Here is a 25,762-nt window from a genome sequence, read left to right on the forward strand (position 1 = left end):
GACTCAGTGCATACCTCAACAACTTTCTATTTCTATAAAACAGCAAGTTGACCAGTAAAATCTTAATTTTTAATTTCTAGAGAGCGGGCTCAAGTATTAATGTCATCATATAGTATAATAGTCGATTAAAATACGATAATTAAAGCTTATTGGGTCTGCTTGAATGATTTTTGAAAAATTAGACTTCAATTAAACGCATTTTTCAATAGGGACGCTATAAAAGTAGACCGATAGGGACAACAAACGACGCCATTTTTTTCCGGCTCTTTTGACATTTCTCTTCAGCAATGTTTGCCATTTCATTATGGAGAAATATACGATCCAGCAACGAGTCGAAATTCGTAAAATTTACTACCGAAATTCTGAGTGAGTGGCCTCAACATTAAAAAATTCGTAAATTGAAATTACTTGCATCCTATTAACTGTTATGAGTCATATTTAAAATTTTTTTTTTTCTTTACTCCGGCTCGTCTTACGATCGGTATCGAATTGCATTTGCTTTGCTTTTAATGATCCAAAAATATTGCCGCCTACCCAGAGACTGCCGGATGCCCACTTGCTTAACTTACTTATCACAACAGCTGTTTGGCGCTATGCGCTCTGTTTACGAACGAACAGCGCCAACTCGATTGGCGCTCATCAACGATCGACCCAACACGATCATACGCGACGGCCAGCGCCAGCTTGTTTGGTTTGAGTTGCTTCAGTTGCATTGCGACAACAGCGCTGTACGCGACGTTTGACTTGTACGAGCGGGCTTTTTTTGATTTTACACAAGCATTAACGGTTTGTGCGGTGGTTTGAAAAATTCTCACGGCAGCCGGTACGTGACGCGAGTCACTAGAAAAAGTTGTTAAAAGTAATTACAAAAAAAAAAAAATACAAAACTCGTGTTTCACGCATTTCACAGACTCTTATCAGCTGTATGTGTGGGCGTATATGCAGACCGCTAAGTGATAAATAAATATTGAGCTGTCAAGTGGTTGCAGTTAAGACGAGTTGTGGGTGGGCGCGTGCTTATTGTGGGTAAGATCAGTTGAAAAAATGAAAATAAGTAGTGAAATATGTTAATAAATACAACAAAAAAATATTAATGACCATAAAAAAGTCCTAAAAAATACAAACATATGCATGCATGTGACTTGCCAATCATCTACACATACATACATAGGTACAAAGATATCGTTTGTTGAGAGATAAGGCAGATGCTCTGTTTTTTGACGTATTTGCTGGATGAATTTGCACAAGATACCCAGTTCTCTAGTTCTCTAGATCGTTGTTAATGTTGTGTGTAATACATTTTAAGTGTGATTTTGCATAAAATTAATATAAATTTTCGTGTTGGTAAATGAGATCAGCGCTTAGCAACAAACTAAAAATTTGATGCATAAAAAATAGAGAATAAAAAAAACTAAAAAATTCTAATAAAGCCAAATTAAAATTCAAATTTAATAAATCTCAAATTTGCATAAGAATGCCAATGATCAGTAAAAATAACAACAACAACAGCAACAAGTTACGTTCACATGAAATGTTAAATTGAAAAATATTCGAACTACTTTCGCTATTTAAAGACGATGACAGTGCGTCTAATTAAGCAATTTAAAATTCTTGCCATTTAAGCGCACATAAATAACGACAGACATACACACATACAAGCAAAAATGTATCATCTCTTAATAATTAATGATTAACTTTTCCTTTGTGGCTAATTTGGTAAGACGACGTTTGAACCACTCAATGCGTGGAAGGAAGGTAGTTGATACAGATCTGCACATTGGGGGCGTTCACATAGTCGGACACACGACTAGGTGGTAGAAAAAGGAGTTTATAAATAAAAAAATGTTAATGTTTTGTTTGATGTGCATTAATTTAGTATTTTGTAAAAATATGATACAAAATTAAGCTCACAGAATTTAAATTGTTTAACATATTATAGAAATTAATAAAATTTATAAGTATAAATTATAAAGAAAAAATTAAATAAAAATAAGAAAAAAAGTAATCTTTAGCTGCACCGAAGCTATAATACCCTTCACAGGTGCATTTCGAATAGCATAAAAGTGTATCAAAAGACTTTTACTTTGATTTTGATCGGTCAGTTTGTATGGTAGCTATATACTATAGCGCTCCGATCTGAACAATATCTACATAACTTGACTTAAACTATGTGCCAAATTTAGTTAAGATATCTCGTCAAATAAAAAAGTTTTCCATACAAGTACTTCACTTTGATCGCTCAGTTTGTATGGCAGCTACATATATGCTATAGTAGTCGGATTCGAAAATTTTGTTCGGAGATTATAGCTTTGACTTGGAAAATATTTTATACCAAATTTAGTTAGGATATTTCGTCAAATAAAAAAGTTTTTCTTATAAAAAAATTATTTTTGATCAGTCAGGTTGTATGACAGCTATATTCTATAGTGGTCCGATCTAAAAAATATTTTCAGAAATTACAGCCTTGATTCAGAAAATAACTCATGCAAAATTCAGGGAAGATATCTCGTTAAATGAAAAAGTTTTCCATACAAGTACTTCATTTCGATGGGCCAATTTGTATGGCGGCTATATGCTATAGTAGTCGGATTCGAAATAATCCATGTCAAATGTGGTGAAGATATCTCTTCAAATAAAATAGCTTTCTAAACAAGCATTTTATTCCGACCGTTCAGATTCTCGGGAAGAAAAAGGCAGGTGCAAAATTCCACGACCTGAATTAGAAAGAACGAAGCTATTAAATTGATTATTTCACTATTATGAAACTAAATATTTCGGAACATTCTTCGGGATTACTTTATAGACGTGTACAATATTCCGTTCAACTTGAAGTAATATTCGTTTTTGGACAATTCTAAATACAACGCTTTTTCGTTTAAGTTTAGTTAATTTTTTTGTTTTTTTTAAATTGAAGTGTATGACATTCGAACACAGGAGTTTTTCTTTTTTATGGCTTCATAAAAGACTACATACAGCAGTCCACTTGCGATCTTTGATCAGCCATCTAACCTAACCTAACCCAACCTTACCTATCATATACGATCTATGAACTCAAAAACTATTCTGTTTTGTTTTCTGTATTGAAGGATTTGAACAAATACTACAAGGTTATTTCTAACTTGTTTCTCAAAATTTTATTTTCATTCTATTTCGTCGAAAAATATTGGTTCTTTGAGCTTGACAGTACGTAAAATCGCCAGGGTATTCAGAGTTGATAATGCTATTAATTTCTTTCCAAACATAATTTTCAGTTCGAAGCTGATTAAAGAATTTTTAGAAACCTTTTAGCGCTTATCTAGAGACAGCAAGCCAATAATTCGATAGGTGCTAGGACACTAGGTTAACGAAGGAAGTGAGACCTTAGATTATTCGGTAATAACAGCTGTTCATGGAAGGCCGGAATGCTGGAAGATCTAAAAAGGCCATACAAATTTTATGTTACCCATATTAGTTTGAAACTCCTTACCACTTTTATATAGAGAACTTAATATACAATATTTTAAAAATTTACTGGGTCTGTAGTTTCAAAAAGAATATTAGCTTTACCAGGTTGTTCAATAAGTTTTGTCGTTTGATAAGAAAAACACAATTTTATTATTCAAAATACATTTTATTATTCAGTATAATCTCCCTGAACGTTAATACACTTCCTTCAACGTTCCTCCAGTCATATGGAATCCATCTCTGAAGTGAGAATCCGGAAGGTCTGCAAAATACGATTCAACAGCCGTTATGACTTCTTCATTTGATGAAGAACGCTTGGCACGCTGGGGGAAAAATCTAGTGAATACGGTGGGTGCTCCAACAATTCGAAGTTTAGTTCATGGATTTTTGCTATTGTCAAAATGCTCTTGTGATACGGTGCATTGTCCTGATGAGAAAGGATCTGCGGGTGACTTATGATCCTTTGCGAATTGGCAACGGCGAATATCGCATTCAATGGAAAGATGAGCTGAACGAGATATACGACGACATTGACATAGTTCAACGAATTAAAAGACAGCTGCTACGCTGGCTAGGTCATGTCGTCCAAATGGACGAAACACTCCAATTCTGAGAGCTGCTCGACGCAGTACCCGCCGGGGGAAGCAGAGGAAGACAACCAATAAAAATCTATTTTCTCAACAAAAATGTAAAGCCAACTTTAGTAAACGGACAGAATGTTATAGTTTACTTTCAAAATATATTTTTGATTTCAAAATTTTTTTTTTTTATTTTTGGAGGTTGCTTCTTGACCAGTTTGCATCATTCACTCAAATTTCCAGTCCTCAAAATTTTTTTTTTACCAAAAGGGGTACTTCTCAAACCATATAATTGCCGCCTCTATTGCCATTCTCATACACCACTAATAAACTCTTTATTAACCATAATTGAAAAATAAATAAACAATTTTGTCAAATATTTTCGCTCTTTGCGCCAGCCAGTGTGTGCGACTCTTTGTTTGCCAGCAGTTGGCGTTTAATTGTTAATTAAACATTTTTAAATAGTTTTGCCACTTGTGCGCCTTTTATAGCTACAGCGTCACCATAATGGTTTGCGCTTGTTGTTGTTGCTGTAGACAAGGTAATTTACTGCAAAGTTACACAGTATTCTTGTTATTGTTGCATATTATATTATATGATGCTTTAAATTTTATCAGTTTGTTAGAAACAAGTACAAAGCAGTTATGTCTAGGAGTACTACAACAACAAAACAATAAGAAGCCACTTTACAAGCGACAAGTAATGAAAAGTGTCGCCACACAAAGTATCGAAAATTGTTGATTGATTGATTAGCTGTGTTGAAAGACTTTTATGAATTGGTATGTGAAACACTTTAAAGTGTAGCAGGCCAGCTTACATACATACCTATAGTACATACATATCTATGAAAACACATACATCCGTTAGCTACAGTTATTGATATTGTCGTACTGGAGTATTATGTAAGGTGTATAGGCGACAATTGCCTTTTGTAATTATTAAAAAATGTTGATAATTGAAATTTTTGGCACTTGTTAATGACAGCAATAAATAATATACAGTGACTGCGCAAATTATGCGGGACAAGTAAAATTTTCATATGAAGCATAACCATAATTAGAGGCAAGTATTTTCTTTAAGTATGTGTAATTCTTATTTCTGAAATCCTTTTTCAGTTTAACAAATATTTTTATGATGCGCTTTTAATAATTTTCTTTTGGTCCCCGGTACTCACAAGTGTCGTATACACAAGCTATTGTTAATTTCTCAAATGTGTCCGAGTAGTGGAAACTTCTCCCGAAGCAATAGAATAGCGTTTAAAACACAAATGAAGAATATTCAATTTTCAATTTGATCAGCCAAGAGGACTTGCCAAGAGTTTATTTCGTCACACACAACGGATCATTGAATTAATTTTCAGTAAAGGGTGTAACGCGATCAAAGAATGTTGCTGTCCTGAGCTATGGTTCAATCTAAAATAATTTCAATCTTAAACGAACCTAGGGGGTGAATAAAAATTGGATATTCTTAAAAGAACATTTTGAAGTTAAATAAATCGTTTTCTGGTTTAGTCTCATAAGAATCTCTCAAAAAAAAGTTGATAAGCTGCATTGCTAGGTTTTTGGGTGTTCGGAAATTTTTTGAAGCAAAATATTGGAAAAACTTGGACTAAATGCATTAATTGATGAGCAACGCCACATGAAACAGCCATAGAGCATTTAGCTCTTTCAAGTGTTGCTTGAAGCAAGATAATCCAGGGAAATACTTCAGGTCTTCCTCCTCAGGTTGTTACTTTGGATTTTCACTGTACTAGTAGCTAGACAAGCAACGCAGCTGTGAAAATAATGAAATGAATTGTGGTATTTATTCAATTAAAATCTTTATAGTCAACTTTTCACATCAATTTCCTGTAATAATGAGGTGCTGAATCGCCGATAAAGTTTGTATATTCGTGACAATAATAAAAAACGAAATGTTATGACATAAAGGTGACGAGTGTGAAGCGGTTTACAGATATTGCATTTGACTGCATTTTTATGTTAATATAAAAAAATCCACCGTTAAAGTATAGAATCTTTTTATAAAACTTTAATGCTTCTTTAATTGAAACAGAAGACCGCGATTTAACTGTAAATACTAACATATATGTATAAATGTATGCAGTGGCGTAGCTACAACTTCGGGCGCCCGGGGCCAAGGATGTTCTGCCGCCCCCCTTTATCTACCTACCTACAAGTTTCATGAGGTTCGAACAAAAGTGAATTTTTACAAAATATCTTCGATACTAAGTATATAAAATTTAGGAAGCAGAAGCCACGCAAATTCTGAAGTTCCAAAATTCTCACAATACGGTTTTTAAGGAAATTGATAGTAAATTTACAAGACATCTTATTAAAAGCCATAGAAAAAACCCATTTTCGCCCTATATCATGTACACTTTTGACGCAAAACAGCTGTTATTAATATATAATAAAAAACAGCGAAGATCGTTTTGCCGCCCCCAAGACATTGCGCCCGAGGCGACGGCCCCCTTCGCCCCCTTAGTATGTGTGGCTCTAAGTAACGCTTTAAAGTAGGTTGAAGAATCTAACGCATTTAGCGCCACTTGTGAGTAGTGGAAGACATTTACGAGAGAATTTTTCTAATAAGGAGGGAATGACTTTTCTGTAGTCTTGAATATTTCGAAGCCGGAAATCGAACCCACAACGTTTACCATATTTGACACAAGTTCTCACTATATTATTACATAAGAAATCACTATAACTTTACTGAATTCAGATCTCTAAATTTGATACTTCATTGAATTCTAATTTGTTATATATTGTTAATTATAACGGATGATCCAAGTGTAGGTACTTTTAGACAAATCGCGCGTCAGTCATGCCAAGCTGTCATGTCATTTCGTTCAGTATTGTTTATCATTTCATCATTGAAACACTTACGCCTGAAAAAGTTCACACGAAGACCGTGGAAAGTGCCGTTGGCAGCAACGCGATCTAATGTATGGAACGACTTGGCGCATTTTACATTAATATATTACATCTTAAGCGTATAAAATACAGCTTGTGCAAGAACTGGAGCCACTCGACCTTCCAAAGCGACATCGCCCCGCTTTATGGGCTTTTGAAAAGTTCCAAAAAGGTCCGACGTTTCTGGCTCGATGGCTATGAAACAAGCATTGCCGCATTGGACAAAGAGAAACCTAAAGGATTCAAGAACTTCCATTACATCCAGAAAACACAACGTTTGATGTGGTTTGTGGTCCGGTGGAATCATCGGTCCATAATTCTTCAAAAATTTGCCGGTGAGAACGTAACCGTCAAACGACGTCTTTGGATTCAACAAGACGGCGCCACTTCACACACATCGCATCAATCAATGAATTTATTGAGAGAATACTTCGGTGGGCAGATAATTTCACGTTTTTGGCTGATCGATTGGACTCCAAGATCGTGTGATATCACACCGTTAGACGTTACTGTGGGAATATGCAGAGTCTAATGTTTATGCAGACGATCCCACTTCGATTCAGGCTTTGTAGCAAAACAACACGCGTGTCATTCACCTTTTACCAGTCGAAATGTTCGAACGAGTCATTGATAATGGAGGGACCATCTGAGACGCAGCCGCGGCCAACTTTTGAGCGAGATAATAGTCAAAAAAGAATCGCCAAACAATGTGCTTTTGAATGATAATAAACATTCTCCATTAAATTTGAAGTTTCTGTGTTTTTTCATTAAAAAAATTGGGAACCTCGAAATGGATCACCCATTAGAAAAATATTTCGTTTGAAATTTTTTATAGATTTGGGTCGATAAGAGTCTACCGACCGACGTGTTGTTATGTGTCGTTACATATTTTGTACTCAAAATTAGTCGCTTTTGGAGGCTCTCTCTTCAAAGGTAAGTCGGAAGTTCCTAAAATTGTATATAAGGTGAAAAATATTAAAAAACAATATTAAAAACGTGACTATAGTTATTAAAGCTATTCATACAAAGCGGCTAACTAATTGGGTTAAATCGGGTTAAGTTAGGTGAGGTTAGGTTCTATGGTCGAATCAATACTTTGTTATGCTCGTATTTCGCGAATACGATAAAAGTTTTTCAGTAGTTGACATATAAAAATATATCAAAATGTTTTGAAATCGTCATATTTCGAAATATTGAATTTTATATTAATAGTCGCAAGCAAAAGAAGAGCATTCAAGTTTTTTCGACACAGAAACGAAAACACAAAATTACAAAATAAAATTCTCAAAAATTCCGTTTAGCGAATTCAAGGTTGCATAAATAAATCTTGGAAAGTGCAAAAACAAATATCTGGTGGAATACATATGAACATATATACACACCTAAATACGAACAGATCTTCACACATTCATTGCTTTGTCGCGTCAGAGAAATGTTCTATTTAATAAAAGAGTCGAGTCCACATGCCAATTGGACCAAATGGCGGCGAGTTCTCGACAAAGAAACAGTAAAACAATGAAACCGAAATAGAAATTTTAGCATACAACAACAATAAAGGAGACAACGCAAAAGCGCCAAATGCAAAGTATTTGTGTATTTCTCGGACTGATTGATGGCAGCTTGGTGGCGCGTCACGGCGGCCAATTACTATATCAACACCACATAGTCTTCGCTTATTTGCAGTCTTATTTCCCTTATTCCTTACTTTCATGTCTTTTTGCTGGAAAATCGCGAGTGCTTTTTCACGTCAGACTAATAAGATTTGTGGCAAGAAGCCAAGTGTGAAGAATTCGAAAACGAAAAAGATTTAAATGCGCAGCAAAATGAGGGAAGTATCCACGAACGAAACGGGAGAATTGCAGCAGGTGAAGAAAAGTAGCGCTATAAATTATTATGCTCAAAACAAAACAAACGAAAACTTTTAGAGAAGTTGTTGTAAGACATGCATTTTATAAACAAATAAACAAAAAAGCAATCAAAAAGTGGTACGGGAAATTGTAATGATAACGGCAATGGAATTCGAAAGTAATCAAAAGCTGTTAATAAAGAAATATGAACACAAAAAGATTAACCTAACACATAACAGTAACTGCGAAGCCGAATGAAGGTTAAGAATGAAAAATGAAAGCAAAAAAGAAGTAAAAAATGAAAAATTAGAAAACAGAAAATTACTAAAGAAAAACTCTAAAAAAAATCACTAAGACTCACTGCGATCAGCCGGCTCAGCATTTCCCAAACGACCGCCAAGCCAAGTGGAAAAAACACGAAATTAATACACGGCAACTCGCGTAAAAAAATAATAAAATCGAAAAAGGTGTTACTGGCTTCTTTTTCATGTTTTTGATTGCCAGCAAAGGCTCAAGCAAAGTCAAAATTAATTAATTTGATGTCTGTGTTGTTGCAGGCTGTATGTGTGTATATCCCTAAGATGCGTTGCAGTGTTGCGTTTGTTTGATAGAAAAATGGTTTGAATAATCATAGGCTCATGCAGCACAGTGGTATGGTGGTGATAAAAAATTGATGAAATTTGGAAAATATTTTTATACGTTTTATTTACAGTAAAATATGTTTAAAAAAAATTATAATAAAAAAAATGAAAAATAAAAATAATTTCATATTAAATGTATGTTCGAAAAATAAAATTTTTTATTAATTTTCGAAGTTGATTTACTTTCGAAGTAAGCGCGGCAATTTCACTATGCCACGAAGTTTGGAGAAAATTTTAAAAAACGGAAGCTCTAAAATCGGGCGTTCTAAAATCTGCAAATTTTCGAATATTGTTATTTTCACATACCAAATACTTTCGAGATTATTTTCTGAATGTTTTCGAAAATTGAAATATTTAATGTAGAAAATTACAATTTTTTCATATATCCAATTTTATTTGAAAATATGCTCATTATATACTTTCAACAGTTTTGCTTTCGTTATTCTGTGCATGTAGCACAGTGGTAACGTATAGATAAAACATTGTTAAAATTTGGAAAAAAGTTTTTTTTTTCATTAAAATAAGTTTTTAATAAAAACTATAATATAAAATTTGAAAATAAAAGATAACGAAGCTCTAAAATCGGGCGTAATGAATTTTGCACATTTCGAAAATTATTAACTTTCCATATGAAATACTTCCGAGAATGACTGATTTCGAAATTTAATTTTAAAAAGTATACATTTTGAACTCTCGAAAATTATGCTCTCGATATTTATGATTTTCAAAACTTGGTTATGTTGTTATTTCGAAGTCGATTAACTTTCGAAGTGCCACGAAGTTCGGAGAAGGTCTTTAAAAGGTAGGAAGCTCTAAAATCGGTTGTATTGAAATCTATTCATTTTCGAATATTACTATTTTTCAAATCAAATACTTTCGATACTGACTATTTCTTCATATTTCGAAATTCTTTTTTGAAAGATATATGTACATAAATTTTGAACTTTCGAAAATTATGTTTTCGATATTTATACCTTCGTGTATGCTTTCCAAAACTATTTTAGTTTGTTATTTCGAAGTTGATTAACTTTAGTAGTGGTGGATATTTCACTGTGCCACAAAGTTCGGAGAAAGTCTTAAATGAACTTCGATGTTGATTTCCGATTTCGCCTATTTTCAGTATCTTCTTTTATCGTTCGTGTTATGAATTTCAGAAGACAGTCGAAGAATTCCATATTAATATGAAATAATAATATCCAACTCAATTTATTTTTGAATCGGGCGAAGTTGGGAGAGTCTTAACAATTTGGATGTTCATTTCCAACTTTGGCTATTTCCCATATTTTTTCACATATTGCAAGATATTAAACACAAAAGACAGCAGAAGACTTACACTTTCTTGGTAGCTGCTTCAGAATAATAATATCCAAATTAATTTAAATTCGAAATGGGCCAAGTTCGGAGACTCTTAAAAAAACTGGATGTTTATTTCCGACTTTGAATATTTCCAATATCTTCACATAGTCCACGATATTAATCTCCGAAGACAGCCGACGATTCACATATTAGTATTAGGTGAAATGTAATTATTTTATGACCACTTTGTTGGTAGTTGTCTCAGTATAGTAATATCTACCATATATTACTTTCGAAGTGGGTGAAGTTCAGAGAGTCTTAGAAGATCTGGTTGTTTGTTTCCGACTTCGAATATTTTCAATATCTTTCCACAAAGTCCAAGATATTAATCTCAGAAGACAGTTGAGGATTTCCATAATATTATGTGAGATAGGCCTACCCTTGTCAATTCATGGTAGCTTCCTCAGATTCCTTGATTTCGGCAGGCAAGATAATGGCGTCCATATTTTTGAATGCGCGTAGAATTTCTATTGACTATCTTGAAAAAAGTAAGAACATCACCAGCGACTATTACAAAGCGTTATTGAATCTTTTGAAGAACGAAATCTCCGAAAAACGGCCGCATTTGAAAAAAAGAAAGTGCTGGTTCACCAAGACAATGCACCGCTTCATAAATCAGTGAAAACAAGGGCAAAAATCCATAAATTGGGCTTCGAATTGCTTCCGCATCCACCATTTCTTCATACCTGGCCCCCGCGACTATTTTCTGTTCTCAGGCCTCAAAAGAATGTTCACTGTGAAGAAATTTTCGTAGAATGAAGAAGTGAATGGCGAAACTAAGGCCCATTTTGAAGCAAAAGACAACTCGTACTACAAAACTGGTGTCAAAAAGTTGGAGGATCGCTATAAGCAGTGTAACTTCCATGAAAGGAACTATGTTGAATAAGAAAAATGAATTTCGCCAAAGAAATGGACAGGGACTTTTCAATTGTTAAATATAGATAAAGGGAAAGTCATGGCTAAATGAATCATCGACATTTTTTCATGGTGTTGCAAACTTTGTATCAACGAAATTTTAGTTAGTTTATAAGCGATCATATAACACTGTGGGCTGCACTGATTTGAAAGAAAATCAGATTTATCATTTTTGTTTTTAGTTTCTGGAGCTTTTCGGAGTTTGGAAAGGTATACTACATTGAGTGCATTCTTGATAAACTATAATAAATTTTCTAAAATTTTCTGAAGCATATTTTTGTCGTATAAATTCTAATATTTTTTCCATAGACGATAATTTGGTCAGAATTATGTTTGTTCTCTTCTTCTACTATTCTCTTAACTAAACTTTTAAATGCCTTAACGATTTTACTGTCTAAAAATAATAACATCTGTAGTTGTAACCTCAAAAAGCAGAACTCGAATTTCAATAATAAATAGTTTCAATAAAAAAATTGCAACAAACTCTAGCTCAGCTGTTTTTATTGCGCGTTTCCGCTGAAACTCTTCTAGTTACAGCAGAGTCGACTTGATTAGTATTCATAATTAATAATTGCACTGTATTACGTCATCTTCGTCACGAACGCAGCGCGAGGGCCACAATTCAGCGCATTGTATTCTGTTTCCCAATGCGCTAGCAGCTAGAATCTAGCTTGAAAAGAATCATAGTGAAGCACCGAAAGTATGACTTCAACTAAACGTAACAGTTGGTAATGCATTCATTACTTAATTGCTAATAAAATAACCGTAAAGCTGCTGACTTCGTGGAAATCGATTAGATCATTTAAGAACCAATAAAAAGAGCATCTTCTTGTTTGGTTTACTAATGTCATCAGAAGTAATAGTTATTGTAAGCTTACTTTATGGGGACTGGTTATGAATTTATAAACATAGACAAGGTATAAAGTATGAAACAAAATTACTTTAAATTATAGCTGATATTCAAGAGCAAGATTTGAAAAATCACGACCATTTAGAAAGTTGTCTTATATTTATGGTAATTCTCTGGCATAATAACATGTCTCATATTTTTTCCGTATGTATTATCGAAATCTATATTCAAGACTATAGGAACATGATCGGATTACTAACTGGTTATTGTCTGGTGGCGACACACGCTCGTAGAACGGCGTTGACAAATCTAGAAGATTTCAGGAAATGTCTAGAGCAGGTCACTAGAAAAACAATGGAGCATCTCTTGTACACTTATCCCGCATTGGCAAGACTATACATTGGAGGAGGTGTCGATAGGCCACAGAGTACGTTAAAATTCATGTCAAGCGCAGGCTTCCTAAAGGATGACTACTCCTTATGAACCAAGTAACTGAACTTCATCTGGTATTGCAAAGGATCAAAACTGGTCTAAGCGTGGTTCATTGACCTACCAGATTAACCCAACCTAACCTATATCCGCTCCCTTATACAATCAACACTACAATTAATACTGTAATGGAATCTAAAGGTTTCTATCAATTCATGTTCTGCCATAAAAAAAAAAAATTCTACAGGCAGCCCTTGATTTATTAGGATCCTCAACGTTCTATTAGAACAGGATGCTTTTATCGTTTAAATGTTATATGTTATTTTCATTGTTATACTAACTGCACAAATTTGATCTGAACTCTTAGCCAATACAAGCATGTGAATGCTTAATTAAATTTTTTAGGCTTGTCACACCTGTACCTGTATGCTTCGGCTGGGATGGCCTTTAGAACTTTCAGTGCATTTTGGTTTCTTCGGTTTCGGCTCATTTTTGGAGCGCCATTCCCTAAATTGTTGAAAATTTTCGACGCTATATTCGGACGTGGGTTTGAGCCGTCACTTGTAATGGTGCGTGTGATGAATGTAGCCGGATACTCAGCTATGTTGTCAAGCATCTCTTTTACGACCTATACTCGCCTTCGTTTTTGCCGGATTTTTGGTACGGATCTATCACAGATACACTTCGTATCCAAAATATTAACCCAAATGATTGATTCGCTCCATAAGAGATGTTGAGATCCTCTGCTATCTCTCTGTTGCCAAGCCGACGATTTTCAAGCAACGCGACATTAAGTTTTACTAAGTCATCGCCATTAACGGAGGTAGACGGCGACTAGCAAGAGACGATGCTTTTCGATGACCTCACAATCTTCAGTAAATGTTTTGTGCCACTCAAAGACTCGTGTTCGTGAAAATGTATACTCTGAAAAACATTTTTCCAACATTATCAACTATTCCGTAGCCGTGTTTCATTATCTTTTTCCCATGGTTAAACAAACTTTTCTCGTCGTAAACAAACAACTGTCAAACCTTCACTCATTGACATATGGAGATCAAATTTCACATCAACATAAAAAACTTGTAAATTTAGGAAAAATTGTGTACCTATTCGGATGTTAGACCAGTCCGGATCAAATTTGATCATATGGTATATTAGTCGCAACAATAGCAGTGATGAGTTCTAAATGGACCAGTCCGGATTAAAGTGAATCATATGGTATATTCGCAACAACAGCAGTGTTGAATTCTAAATTAACCAGTCTGGATCAAATTTGATCATATGGAATATTAGTCGCAACAATAGCAGTGTTGAGTTCTACATTGACCAGTCCGGATCAAATTTGATTATATGGAATATAAGTCGCAACAATAGCAGTGTTAAGTTCTAGTTAGAAACCGTCGATAAAGTAAGGCCTGCGGGAGCTTTCTTAGAATACAAGCAAAGAAAAAAGCAATTTCAGTCAAAAATATCAGCACTTTATGTTGGAAGATAGATCGAACTAATGAAGACTCGCTCATAACGGGTAATCTAAGTAGAGGTATTTTTTCAATCGCCCTTTTTTCAGATCACGCTTGAGTCGTGTCAAGCTTCCTATTATTTGTAAGAGATAATCTTCAAAAAATATATACCAAAGAATGCTCTGTCGAATGATAAATCTCGAACCTCGAAATCAAACATACATATGTATATTTGAAGGGCAAGAGAAATTTGCCCCAGCTTAGACAGTAGCGTGCTATCAAGCAGGTTATACTTACTAGAAATTTTACTTGGTAGTAAATATTTTTTATCCGATCGAGAGTTCCTCTCTGAAATAGCAAAGATTTTTGAATATCTTTGTTCTTAATATTACTTCAAAGAGTCAGAAGTATGGGTCGATATTTGTCAAAACTGGCTTTCTTTCAAAAGGTCACCTAAAAAATTTCCTCTTTTTACGATTTTATGCCAAATGTTCCCTATACTAAGGTCCAAACAAAAAAAAATAAAATTTAAAATTAAATCTTGAAAATTTCTCAAAGTTGAATTTCGAAATTCCCAACAGCGATTTTCATATCAATTGTCCGTAAACGCTGAAGTTCACGCTGGTCATTAAGTGGCAAAAAAGCCGTGATCTTGGCACTTGAAAGTCAGCGTGCATGTGTTTTTATCAAAACAACAACAATAAACATTGTTATGAAGTAGCGCTGCTGCAATAATAAACAATCTGGATGAAAATCTTGAGTGCAAACGAGTTGAGTTCGGGAACAAGGTGCGTGGGCGTGTGGCATATGCCGCTCTTATATGTACATACACACACACATAAGTATGCACCTATATACATATATGAATGTCTGTGTCGGTTAACAGACAAGTGTGGCAAGCTTCCTGCAGTGGTCGACACTTGAGCTCCCCACCAGCAACCACACCCACGCCCACTCTCGGCGAACAATGCATCAGCTCAGTCAGCTGCAAATAGAATTAATGGCAGACTTATGGAAATGCATTCCATCTGTTTAAGTGTGTGTGTGTTTATGGCTGTGTGGCAGCATATCTATATGGCAGCGCTGTAAAAAAGGCATCAACGGAAGTCCATGGTAAAAAGCTACTAAACAAACATTACTGAACAAAGAAATTTTCAGTTTGTGTTTTTTGTTGTTTTTCTTTTTTCTGCAATAATAAATGCTAACCAAATAAATTAGCAAAGTAATTAAAGTTGAAATGTTGCAGATGTGAATAAACTTTGATTCGTTGCTCTTGGTACAAATTGTAACATGCATTTATAGCACGAACATACCCAGTAGGAAATGGTAAGGAATTTGGAATTGATTAGTATAAGTACTGTGAAATAAAAAATATAAAACAGAAAAACCGTTAAGCTCGACTGCACTGAAGCAATATAACCTTTCACATGCGCATTTCCTATAGCATGAAAGGGTATAAAGAGTATTTTTTCTTGATTTTGATCGATTACTTTGTATGGCAGCTATAAGCTATAGTGGTCCGATCTTGACAATATATTCCGAAACTGTAGTGCTGACTTAGGCAACAATCTATACCGAGTTTCGTGAAGATATCTCGTCAAATGAAAGACTTTTCTAAGCAAGCGCTTGTTTCCGATTGTTCAGTTTGTATGGCATAATGTATGACAAACTTCGTGAAGATATCTTGTAAAAAAAACTCTTCTTCTTCTTGAGACTACTTCGCCTATATAAAGACTAACTGGACAGATGCGCTATATGGATTCAGCTCCTCACGCTCATCATTTTTATATATACTTATACATTATAAGGCTTCTGACGCTTCCTTCTGGGTGTTATAAACTTCATGACAAACTGTACATGTAACTACTGAGAATATCTGAAGAGGTTAAGTTTAGTTAGGTTTCTAATTCCTCAACACCTTCTGAGTTGTTTTATTTCTATCTCATCTTCTCCCAAACAGCTGATTCAACTGGGGTCCCGTAAAATGATAAGATCTCTTACAACCATTGAAATATGGACTTTGCTGACGGCGAAGAGCTCGCTAGATATCTTACGCTTTACCCTGGGTCAGAAGAAACGTGCATTTTGCAAAGTTGTCACTCAAGGACTTTTGTATTACGCACCATGCCTATGCATGATTGGAGGAGACCAATTTTTGAGAGTCGGTGCCAACTCTCCTTAGCTGGCTTTTATACCGCATCCTCCACTTCTGCCGTTCCTCGTCGGGATTGCTTAGTCGTTATAACTAATTTTGCAACTAACCTGCTACTAGAGGTCGTCCGGCTATCCGCAACCTAACGACCCCCCCGATAGCTTAGATCTTAGCTGAGAGCCCGATTCCACTGGAACCAAGACCTGGTCCCGTTGGTGTAAACATTTCTTCACAGTCAGCAAACTCAAGCCTAATAACGTTGCGATACTATCGGAGTAGATAGTCATCACTCTGAAAGAGGCTGCGCTCTGGTAGCTCTATTGGTACCTTTATGGCGACCACTTCCGCTTGGAAAACGCTGCATTGGTCAGAAAGCCTAAAACTGAAGAGGCAATGCCGTGTTTGAAGAAAACTATCTATGAAATCTTTTATTGGCTTTATTGTACACTTTGGCGGTGCGTATTTTGAATCCATCGACCATGAAGATGGAGAAACATGAAACGTAAATCTAAAGTCAATATAATAATAAGCCACTACAAAATTTTTTGAAAGTATATCAGTTTGAAGGAACCTAAAAAGTATGAAAATCTAAAGTTCCATGATCTCGGCTATTGACATCATCCGCCAATTTGATATCTGAGGCGACGTTACGAGTTTTAGAGAGAAAGGTTCTGTGGCAGATTTATGGTCCTTTGGGCATTTTCCGTTGGAAAATCAAGTGGAGAAGGACCTGGTTACACTTGGAATCTTCCATTGGTGCCAAACATTGAAAAAGAAGAACGACTGGCGCGCTGTTTTAAACTCGGCTATAACCACGGTGTATACGCCAATAAAGAAGAAGAAAAGTTATAATTTTTTCGAGATGTTCTAACGGTAAACTACGTAAGAGCTCTCGCCAGAAGGGCGATGAAAGATTTTCACCTTTATTTTGTTAGAAATAACGGATAGTGAAAGAATTGAGCTAGTCTGGGGCTGTAAAACTGATCTTATTGCTCTCGTTCGCAAGATGGAAGGTAAGAAGTGTCGCACGGAAGTCTTTCCCTACAAGGTTGACTAAAAACTATCGTTTGCTTGAAATAATAAGAAATAAAGTCAACTAGCACTTCTCAGGGCTAATGAACTGCAAGCTACGTGAGCATTATCCAGCTGTCAAAAGGCGTGACAGCGACAGAAGGGCGCCAGGAATTGGAGAAAGTAACAGGAAATGTGATTTGTGTCGCAAATCGAAAAAAGAAAAGGAAAACAACAACAAATGCTTGATTTGTGTTTGCAAGTACTTTGGCAGTTGCGAGGGAACTTTTGCAACTACGAGTGCATAAGGATGTTTGTATAACTGTTTGGGTGTATGTTTGTGTGGCTGAGAATGTGGCCTGTCGCGTAGTCTATATCTGTATTTAATCGCTTTGGCTGGTAATTACCCGCGCACGATGCAATTTACTAAGTCAAAACATTTTCCACTACAATGCGATTGCCAACAATGTAATGCAACTATTTGCTGCATTGTTGTTGTTGCTGCTTGCAGTGTTTGTTGCAATTTTCCGCAAGCACAACACAACCGTAAACGGCAAGACGCCAACAGCTGCTGAAGATGAAGCCAAAAACGGTGACGGTGACGGCAAAAAGCCGCTTAACAAAATGAGGCTAAGAAAACTGGAATCTGTGATTGCTTGTGTGTGTGTGTGTTTGCAACGCTGTGTGTGCGCTTGCGCTCGCTTGTTGCGGTGCTCCAATTCTCTACACATTTTCTTTGAAGCTGCGGCATTTGAAGCGCATTGATTGCATTTGTTGGTTATGGTGTTTAGTTGTTGTTGCTGTTGTTTTTTGTGCTATTGTAAACCTGTTGCCGTTGTCAGCGGTGATATAATAATTTTAGCCAGCAGAAACACACACATACAAATATATGTATATTTTACTTCTTCTTATTGTATTCTTAATATATTGTGTAAACCTCTGTTAGGGTGAGCCAAAAAAAAAAAAAATATTATCAAATTTTGGGGTTAAAAAAAAGAGAGCAAAGAAAAGCATCGATTGCCTTATACTGCTGTGAAGGAGCCATTGGCAAAAAGTGGGGTCTCTCACCAAAGATGAAACCGTAGTCAAGACCATTATATTCTATGGCGTTTTTATGTGGTGCAGGGCTCTAGAAAAGAACACACTTGTAAAAAACTCGAGAGATTTCAACGGGTAGTGCTCATCTGTATGTTCGGTGCACTAAAGTCCACTCCAACCAAGGCACTTAACCCTACGTACATATACATCCTCGGAAGGTGTATGGCTGCGTAAGTTGCTATCGGACTCAGAGAATCTGAGTTCTTAAATGAACACGTAACTGAACACTCTGATATCTTCACACACTTTGACTTAATACCAGAACACTTGTATCATGGACTCGCCAAACTGAAGCTTCTTCTCTGTCCATATACCGATGAGGAAGTTGTGGGTAGCAAGAAGTCGTTGAACGAGAGGGGCAGTAAGCTTCTTTATAAATGGGTCCAAGTTTGGAGGGAATGTTGGTGGAGAGGTTTACCGTCAGAAGATCTCTATCAACTCCAGCTTCAGACTTTCTCACTATTGCAGTGTCTTCCAAATCGAGGTTGCAGCCATTAAGGTAACAGTAGATCTGCTGCTCCGGAGTGGAGCCTCCTTCAGAGAAGTGATCATTCACTCAGACAGCAGAGCGGCGAATACTAGTCTTGAACTCATTTATAGTGCGTTCAGGGTTGGTTGAGGAGTGCCTAAGATCGCTATCAATAGCATCGAGTGTCTTTGTAATAATTTGGAATCCCAGAAAATTGCAAAGCTGTTGAGCTAGCAAGGAAAGGCAGCCTAAAACCGCTATCGGTAGAATGAAAGCGGGTCGGTGTTTCCGTTTCCTCTTGTGCTCTACTACTTGATATCTGGGCTTTGCGGAAGTTTGGCCAGCGCTGGGATATCATCAGTACCTGTGCTGTTGCAAAAGTCTTTTGGCCCAAGATCGATCGTAAGATATCTAGTGATCTATTTGCTCTCTGTAAGACTAGCCTCTCCCTAGTTGTGGATAACATAGTATTTTTTTTAAATACTATACCTGTTGAACCATTTATGATAAGATTTTATAAATCGCGGATTCTTGTAGACCATAACATTTCCTAAAAACGCTACCTCAGGTGAATTTTTTTATTAAAAAGTTCTTATATTTTTTATCAGTATCATCTATAGCTGCATTTTAATACTTAAAATCGTTATAGGTTGCTTAATGGCTCACCCTAATATATGTACATAAATATTTTTCTTATATTTTCTTCACAACTTCTTCTTCTCTTTGCAGTTCTGACGCCAGCGTCCGAGCGAGTGAATGGCTGTAATGCGCCGGCGCAGCCAGACAAGTGAATGTCCCCGTTCTTATTACAAGAAGTAAATGCACGCAAAAGTGCAGTGAAGTGACAAACTAATATACATACATAAGTATATTTGCACATACACACAAACACATGTACAAATAAGAAATATAAAAAAATAAGCACTGAGTGATGCCTCATTTAAGCAAAAGCAGCTGTCTGAGTTTCTGGCGAAAGGTGCAAAGTTAGTTAGGATTCAATATAAAAGTGCATACATACATACACATACACATCTGTATACATATAGTGTTATTAGTAGTGCTCGTGCAATAATCATAAAGTGAGTTAGTGAGTGAATAGTGTGCAAAAAGCGGGTGACCTATAATTAGCGTGATAAAACTTATAGAGTCTATATGTAAACACACATATGTAAAAATAAATATACACATGTATATATACTTACATACTATATACATGTATACATATCTTTACATGTGTTTTTGTGATAGCTTTTGTGAAGAGTGCTATTAAGTTGAATTGGAACGCGTGAAGGAAATTGTGCAATATTAATTAAGCCGCAGAAGGCGAGCATTTGCCGACAATTACATACAACCAAGACAAAGTTATTGGAAGGAAACGCAGAGAAAAATGTCATTAAAGGTAAGTTGATCTAACCTAGCTTAATGCATATGTTAAATACTATAGTTCTACTCTCAAATACCAACTGATCAAATTTGAACCGGACTGACCAAAAAAATTGTCGTGGATTCTTTGTTTCGAAAATAGAAAAATGACACAGGGAGCAAAATCTGGCAAATACGGCGACTGAGCGATGACTCTTGTTTCGTGCTTGACCAAAAATCAGTCAAAATCAAGCTAGAATAGTGGCGAAAAATCCATGTATTTTCTGCCCACCAATCGGGTCGTTTACGACGAATTTCTTCACATAGACGCCTCAAAGCGGCTAAATAGTATTCCCTATTGACCCTTTGGCTTTTTGTAACAAGTTCATTGTGAACCACACCACGATAATCAAAGAAAACGACGTGGCGTTACAATTTTGGACCGATTTTGATGTGTTTTTTTCCGGTTTCGGTTAGTTTTTAGGCGCTATTCGCTAGATTGTTGAACACTTTCGACGCCATATTCATAAATCCAGCTACGTTATCAAGCATCTCTTATGACGACCTCTCCTCGACGTTATTTTTGCAAAAGATTTATATCCAGCGTTTACACGGTGCATACCTAATAGATTACCAAAATGTTTTGACTCGATCCCTAAGAAATACTGAGATATTCTGATATCTCTCCGATGCCAAAACAATGATTTTCAAACACTGTTTCTTGACTTTTTTGATATTAATGCCATTAGCAGGGGTGGATGGACAAATATATAGTAGACTCCTAGACACACCAAAATACTTCTGCAACATGTTCACCTTTCCGTAGCCGTGACATAAAATTTCGAGCCATTCGTTGCACATGATTTCTGTTTTCGAATATGTTTTCAAAATTATTAAAAATGTTGCTAATAAAGAAATTATATCAGGGTCATAAAACATTCGGTTAGGTCGGCAAGAAAATATAAAAATTGTCTTAAGCAAGTAGTCCATCAGTTAATTTCCAGTAACGGTTATAAGATCGAAACAGTGGGAGATAGCAAAAGCTCTCGTAATCTCTTATGAATCGACATAACTAATTGTGATTGAGTTTTGTGTACAAAGCAAACCAGAGACAGATTTTTTTTCTCGAAAAAAATATTTTCCAAAATTTTACCAGATTTGTTATAGTTAAGATTAGGAAGTTCTAGTTAAAGTTAGGAAAATAAGGTTTACCAAATTAACTGTGGAATTGATCAAGGTTTATGAGACAGTTGACGAAACCACTCAAAGATTAAGTGATGAACCGTAGTAAAAATGAACTAAGCTGAAAGCTCCTTGCGGAAGTTATCGGTGAAAACAACCGGTGATTTCACTATTAATACAAGGAGTATATAGAATCCATTCAATGTCGAATTTATCGGTTTAGAATTCATGAATTTTTCACCAGCTCTATCACATTTCAAACAGAACATGTCATAAATCTGACATATGTTAGCTTTCTGAAGCTCTGGTTATCAAATTTCCTTTTATGTGGGTCTTCCAGCTACCTAAATAGAAATATGTGCTCTGGGAAAGGCGTCATGAGTAGACAGAGGTCATAGAAAGATAGCTGAAGAACTCAAAGACCATCTCGGTTGAAGCTTAGAGGAAATGGATAAAACATTCGATTCAAAAGGAGTAGTTTGGGTTTTAACAGTCGGTCATCTTGGTTATTTATGATCTTGGGCAGTGTTCCGATCGAATAAATTTAATCGGAGATTAAAGCGCCGCATTGAACAGTAATCTATTCTAAATTTCATGAAAATAATTTGTCAAATAAAAAGTTTTCCATACAAGCGCTTGAGTTAAATCGATCAGTTTGTATCGAAGCTGCAACGACTCGCCTGCCTCTGCGTGTCGGGTGCCATGCCTACATGTCCGATGGCGGTACTTGAAGTCTTGCTGGAACTCACACCGGTTCACCTCATAATCGGTCATGCTCCAAATGGCAGCAGAAAGGTTCGGCAAAGGGAAGGTAATCTCTTCCCACCGCATGCAAGACCTAAGTGGCGAAATACCACTGCCCTACCTTCAGCAGTAAGGCCTAATGGAGCGATACCGCTCTCAAGCTACTGCTTAGTGATCAGGAGTCGCAGGACCATGCACAAAACTATCCATACTTATCCGAGCATAATCCAAGCAGAGATCTTTGCTATAAGTTGCTGTGTAGAGTTTCTCTTCCAATATTACTACCACAAAGAACGTATAGCTATATTAAGCAAGAGTCAGCGCTACTCAAAGCGATTTTTGCGTACGAGTTCAAATCGCTATTGGTGCAGGAGTGTATAGTTAGAACGACTTAATGGTCTATCAGATCGTAACCATGTCCACCTTATTTGGGTGTCAGGTCACAAAAGTATAGCCGGAAATGTACTAGCTGATGAGCTTGCTTGCTCCGCAGAATCCACCAACGTGATAGGACAGGAACCTTTCATTGCGGTTGGTCCGCACACCATAAAGAAGCTAATCCGCAATGATGAAGCAGTGGTTAGGGAGAAGCATTGGCAACAACTCCTAGGCATGCGCCATGCCAAGTTGCTAATGGGTGGTTACAACCTTAAAAGGTTTAAATATGTAATCAACCTCACAAAACTTAGGCTACTCGTCGCAATTTATACGAGCAATTGTAAGCTCAAGAAGAAGCACTTAGTTAACATGGGTCTAGCTTCTTATGCGAATTGTCGGTTCTGTGACTTAAAGTCTGAAACTCCAGAACACCTGCTAATTGACTGCACAGCAGTCTGTAGGCGTAGTATAAAGTCCCTTGGATCCATGTTTCCAAATAGGGATCAATTCGCATTAATAGTACCTAGCAGTATATCGGAATTCATCAATTTGCTGGGGATAGATGAGACATTTTGACTTAGAAGGCGCAATAGACCCTAGATCATGGTGCAGTCCTCATTTAATGTAAACTAATGACAGCTATATTCTATAGTGATCCGATATGGACGGTTTTCATCGATGTACGTTGTTTACATTTAATGTTGATTAAGAAAGAGGAATCTACTCATTGTAGATCTAATATTATATCGCGAGTAAATATGAGGAAAATATAATAAAATATTTATCAGATATTTAGATCGCATATCGCGATCAATTGTATGACAGACTATGTTTGAAGTCTTGTGATATATAGTATGTATACAGAAAACTATATAATTGTATATAGTTATGAATGGCTGTCTGTACGTATGAAAGTGTACCTCTGCAAGTGAATAACCTGCAACTGCAGAGGCAACTGGGCGACGGTTAACAGGTAATACTACGCCACTTTACGAGCACGAGCACGAGTCAGTCATATCGCGATCGAAATGTTCTGCTGCATTTGATAATGATTTCAGAGAACAACAATTTATTTTGATTTCACATTTGAGGTGTGTTGTGGTATATTGTTGGGTGAGGTCATTGAAAATGGTAAGAGGCATGAAGGCATATAGAATGTACATAGTTACCGTTTTGGGTTATTTTTGTTGCAATGGAAGGTGTGCATGATTATGTACTTTTGATAGCGCGTGATAAAAATAATTGATTTATTAGTCGCTTGCTGTTCATTTTGTAACCAAATTTGGAAATAAAACAAAGAGCGCTTATCAGCGACCTTCCTCGTTTGTGATAAATATTTTTGGGGTCTCTTACGTAATCAGCGAGCTATAAATGAATTATTTTGTGGAACACTCACATATATTCAGCAAATTTCGTCCGGTCTTTTTACTTGTAGCGTCTTATCGCTCCACTTTTTCGCCGTTTTTGTGTCTTTCCTCTTATTTGAATACTTGCATTTTATATTTTTGTTGCTCAATTTGTTCACATGTGCATTCAGTGCACAGCCGCGTTGGCAATTAAGCGTCAACTGCTTGACTTTGAACCTGTAATCATTGGAATACATTTATTTTGTTTTGCATTTAAATTTGTTTTTAATTTATTTGAACGTAAAATTTGCATGTAACGAGTTCAATGCAATGCGCTATAGAATGTAAAGTACATTTTTCTCGCAAATATTTTCAGGTTTTATTGACGACAAAAAAGAGTTGTTGTGACAGTTAAAAAGATATTGAAAGTTTGTATGTAACCGTTAAATTTTTTTAGTATTTTTTTTAAATTTTGAGAGTTCAAAAAAGTAAGCTTGCAAATATTTGGGAATGTAAAATTAAAAAAAAAATTTTGTGACTACCCGGCTCTTTTAAAACACGAAAAATGTTAAATTATTGCCACCTGTGTGAAATTTTTAGTCGAAAAATTTGTATAATATAAAAAAATGTTTCATAAAATTTCTAAGCCATGGAAGATGTTCAAGAAGGCTTATGGTGAAAAATATTTCCGATGAGTGTTGCCATTTGTTAACAATTTAATTTAATAATGAATATTAATAGAGTTAGAAATTAAAAGAACAAAGTTGTCAACTGTAGAGAATATGATGAGACTTGCCACTTGTTTGCAAAACATTGCCGATGAGTGTTGCCACTTTCAATAATAGAGCTAAAAATTGAATGAAAACAGTTGTCAATATTGTTGGAGAATATGACTTATGAGCGTTGCCAACTGTTTCAAATTTTAATTCAATAAAAAAATAATTATAGGAAGAAAAATACTAACGGTTAGAAATGAGGAGTTGCTAAGGGGTTAAAATAATTTTGTTGAGGGTTGCCAGCTGTTTACAAGTTTAATTCTATAAAAGGTTTACGAATATTTTAAAAGAAAAGAATGTGTGTCATAATAGAGCGGAAAGTATTCACGTTCGAAACAGAAAATGGTTGCCAACTGTAGTAAATATTTGCGCTGAGGGTTGCCACTTCTTTACAATTTTATTTGAATAAAAAAATTAACGAATATATGCATTATAGTAGAGCTGCATAGTATCTGTTGGAAATGAAAAAATGATGGGGTTGCGACTTCTTTGCAATTTTATTTGAATAAAGGATTAATGAATTATGAAAATTTGTGAGTTATAATAGCCTTAAAAATGGCTACTGTTAGAAATGAAAAGGGCTGCGAACTGTTGAAAATATTTTTGATGAGGGTTGCCACCTTTTTGCAAAATTCATATTTTATAACAATTGAGCGAATTATGCAAATTTGTATGCTATTATAATATGAGAAATACTAACGTTAGAAAAAGTAAAAAAGAAAAAGAAAATAAAATATTTTTCCGATAAGGGTTGCCACCGGCTTACAATATTCATGGTGAATTCAAAACGAACGAATTATTGAAACACATTGGCT

General features: G+C 35.7%; 1 long non-coding RNA gene across 5 annotated transcripts in view; it reads left to right on the forward strand.

Annotated features, from left to right (window-relative positions):
• The window catches only part of LOC120769585, a 49,107-nt gene that overhangs the window by 12,762 nt on the left and 10,583 nt on the right, over positions 1-25,762 (forward strand). For 2 of the 5 annotated variants that reach the window (XR_005704861.1, XR_005704857.1), the window contains 2 exons: positions 19,889-20,313; positions 20,408-20,558. This is a non-coding gene — a long non-coding RNA (uncharacterized LOC120769585). Of the gene's footprint in view, positions 1-727; positions 1,027-19,888; positions 20,328-20,407; positions 20,559-25,762 lie in introns of those variants that run through there. The other 3 variants (XR_005704859.1, XR_005704858.1, XR_005704860.1) reach the window with 3 other exon arrangements.

The sequence above is a fragment of the Bactrocera tryoni genome, chromosome 2 (genome assembly GCF_016617805.1).
Source record: "Bactrocera tryoni isolate S06 chromosome 2, CSIRO_BtryS06_freeze2, whole genome shotgun sequence".
Classification (NCBI taxonomy): domain Eukaryota; kingdom Metazoa; phylum Arthropoda; class Insecta; order Diptera; family Tephritidae; genus Bactrocera; species Bactrocera tryoni.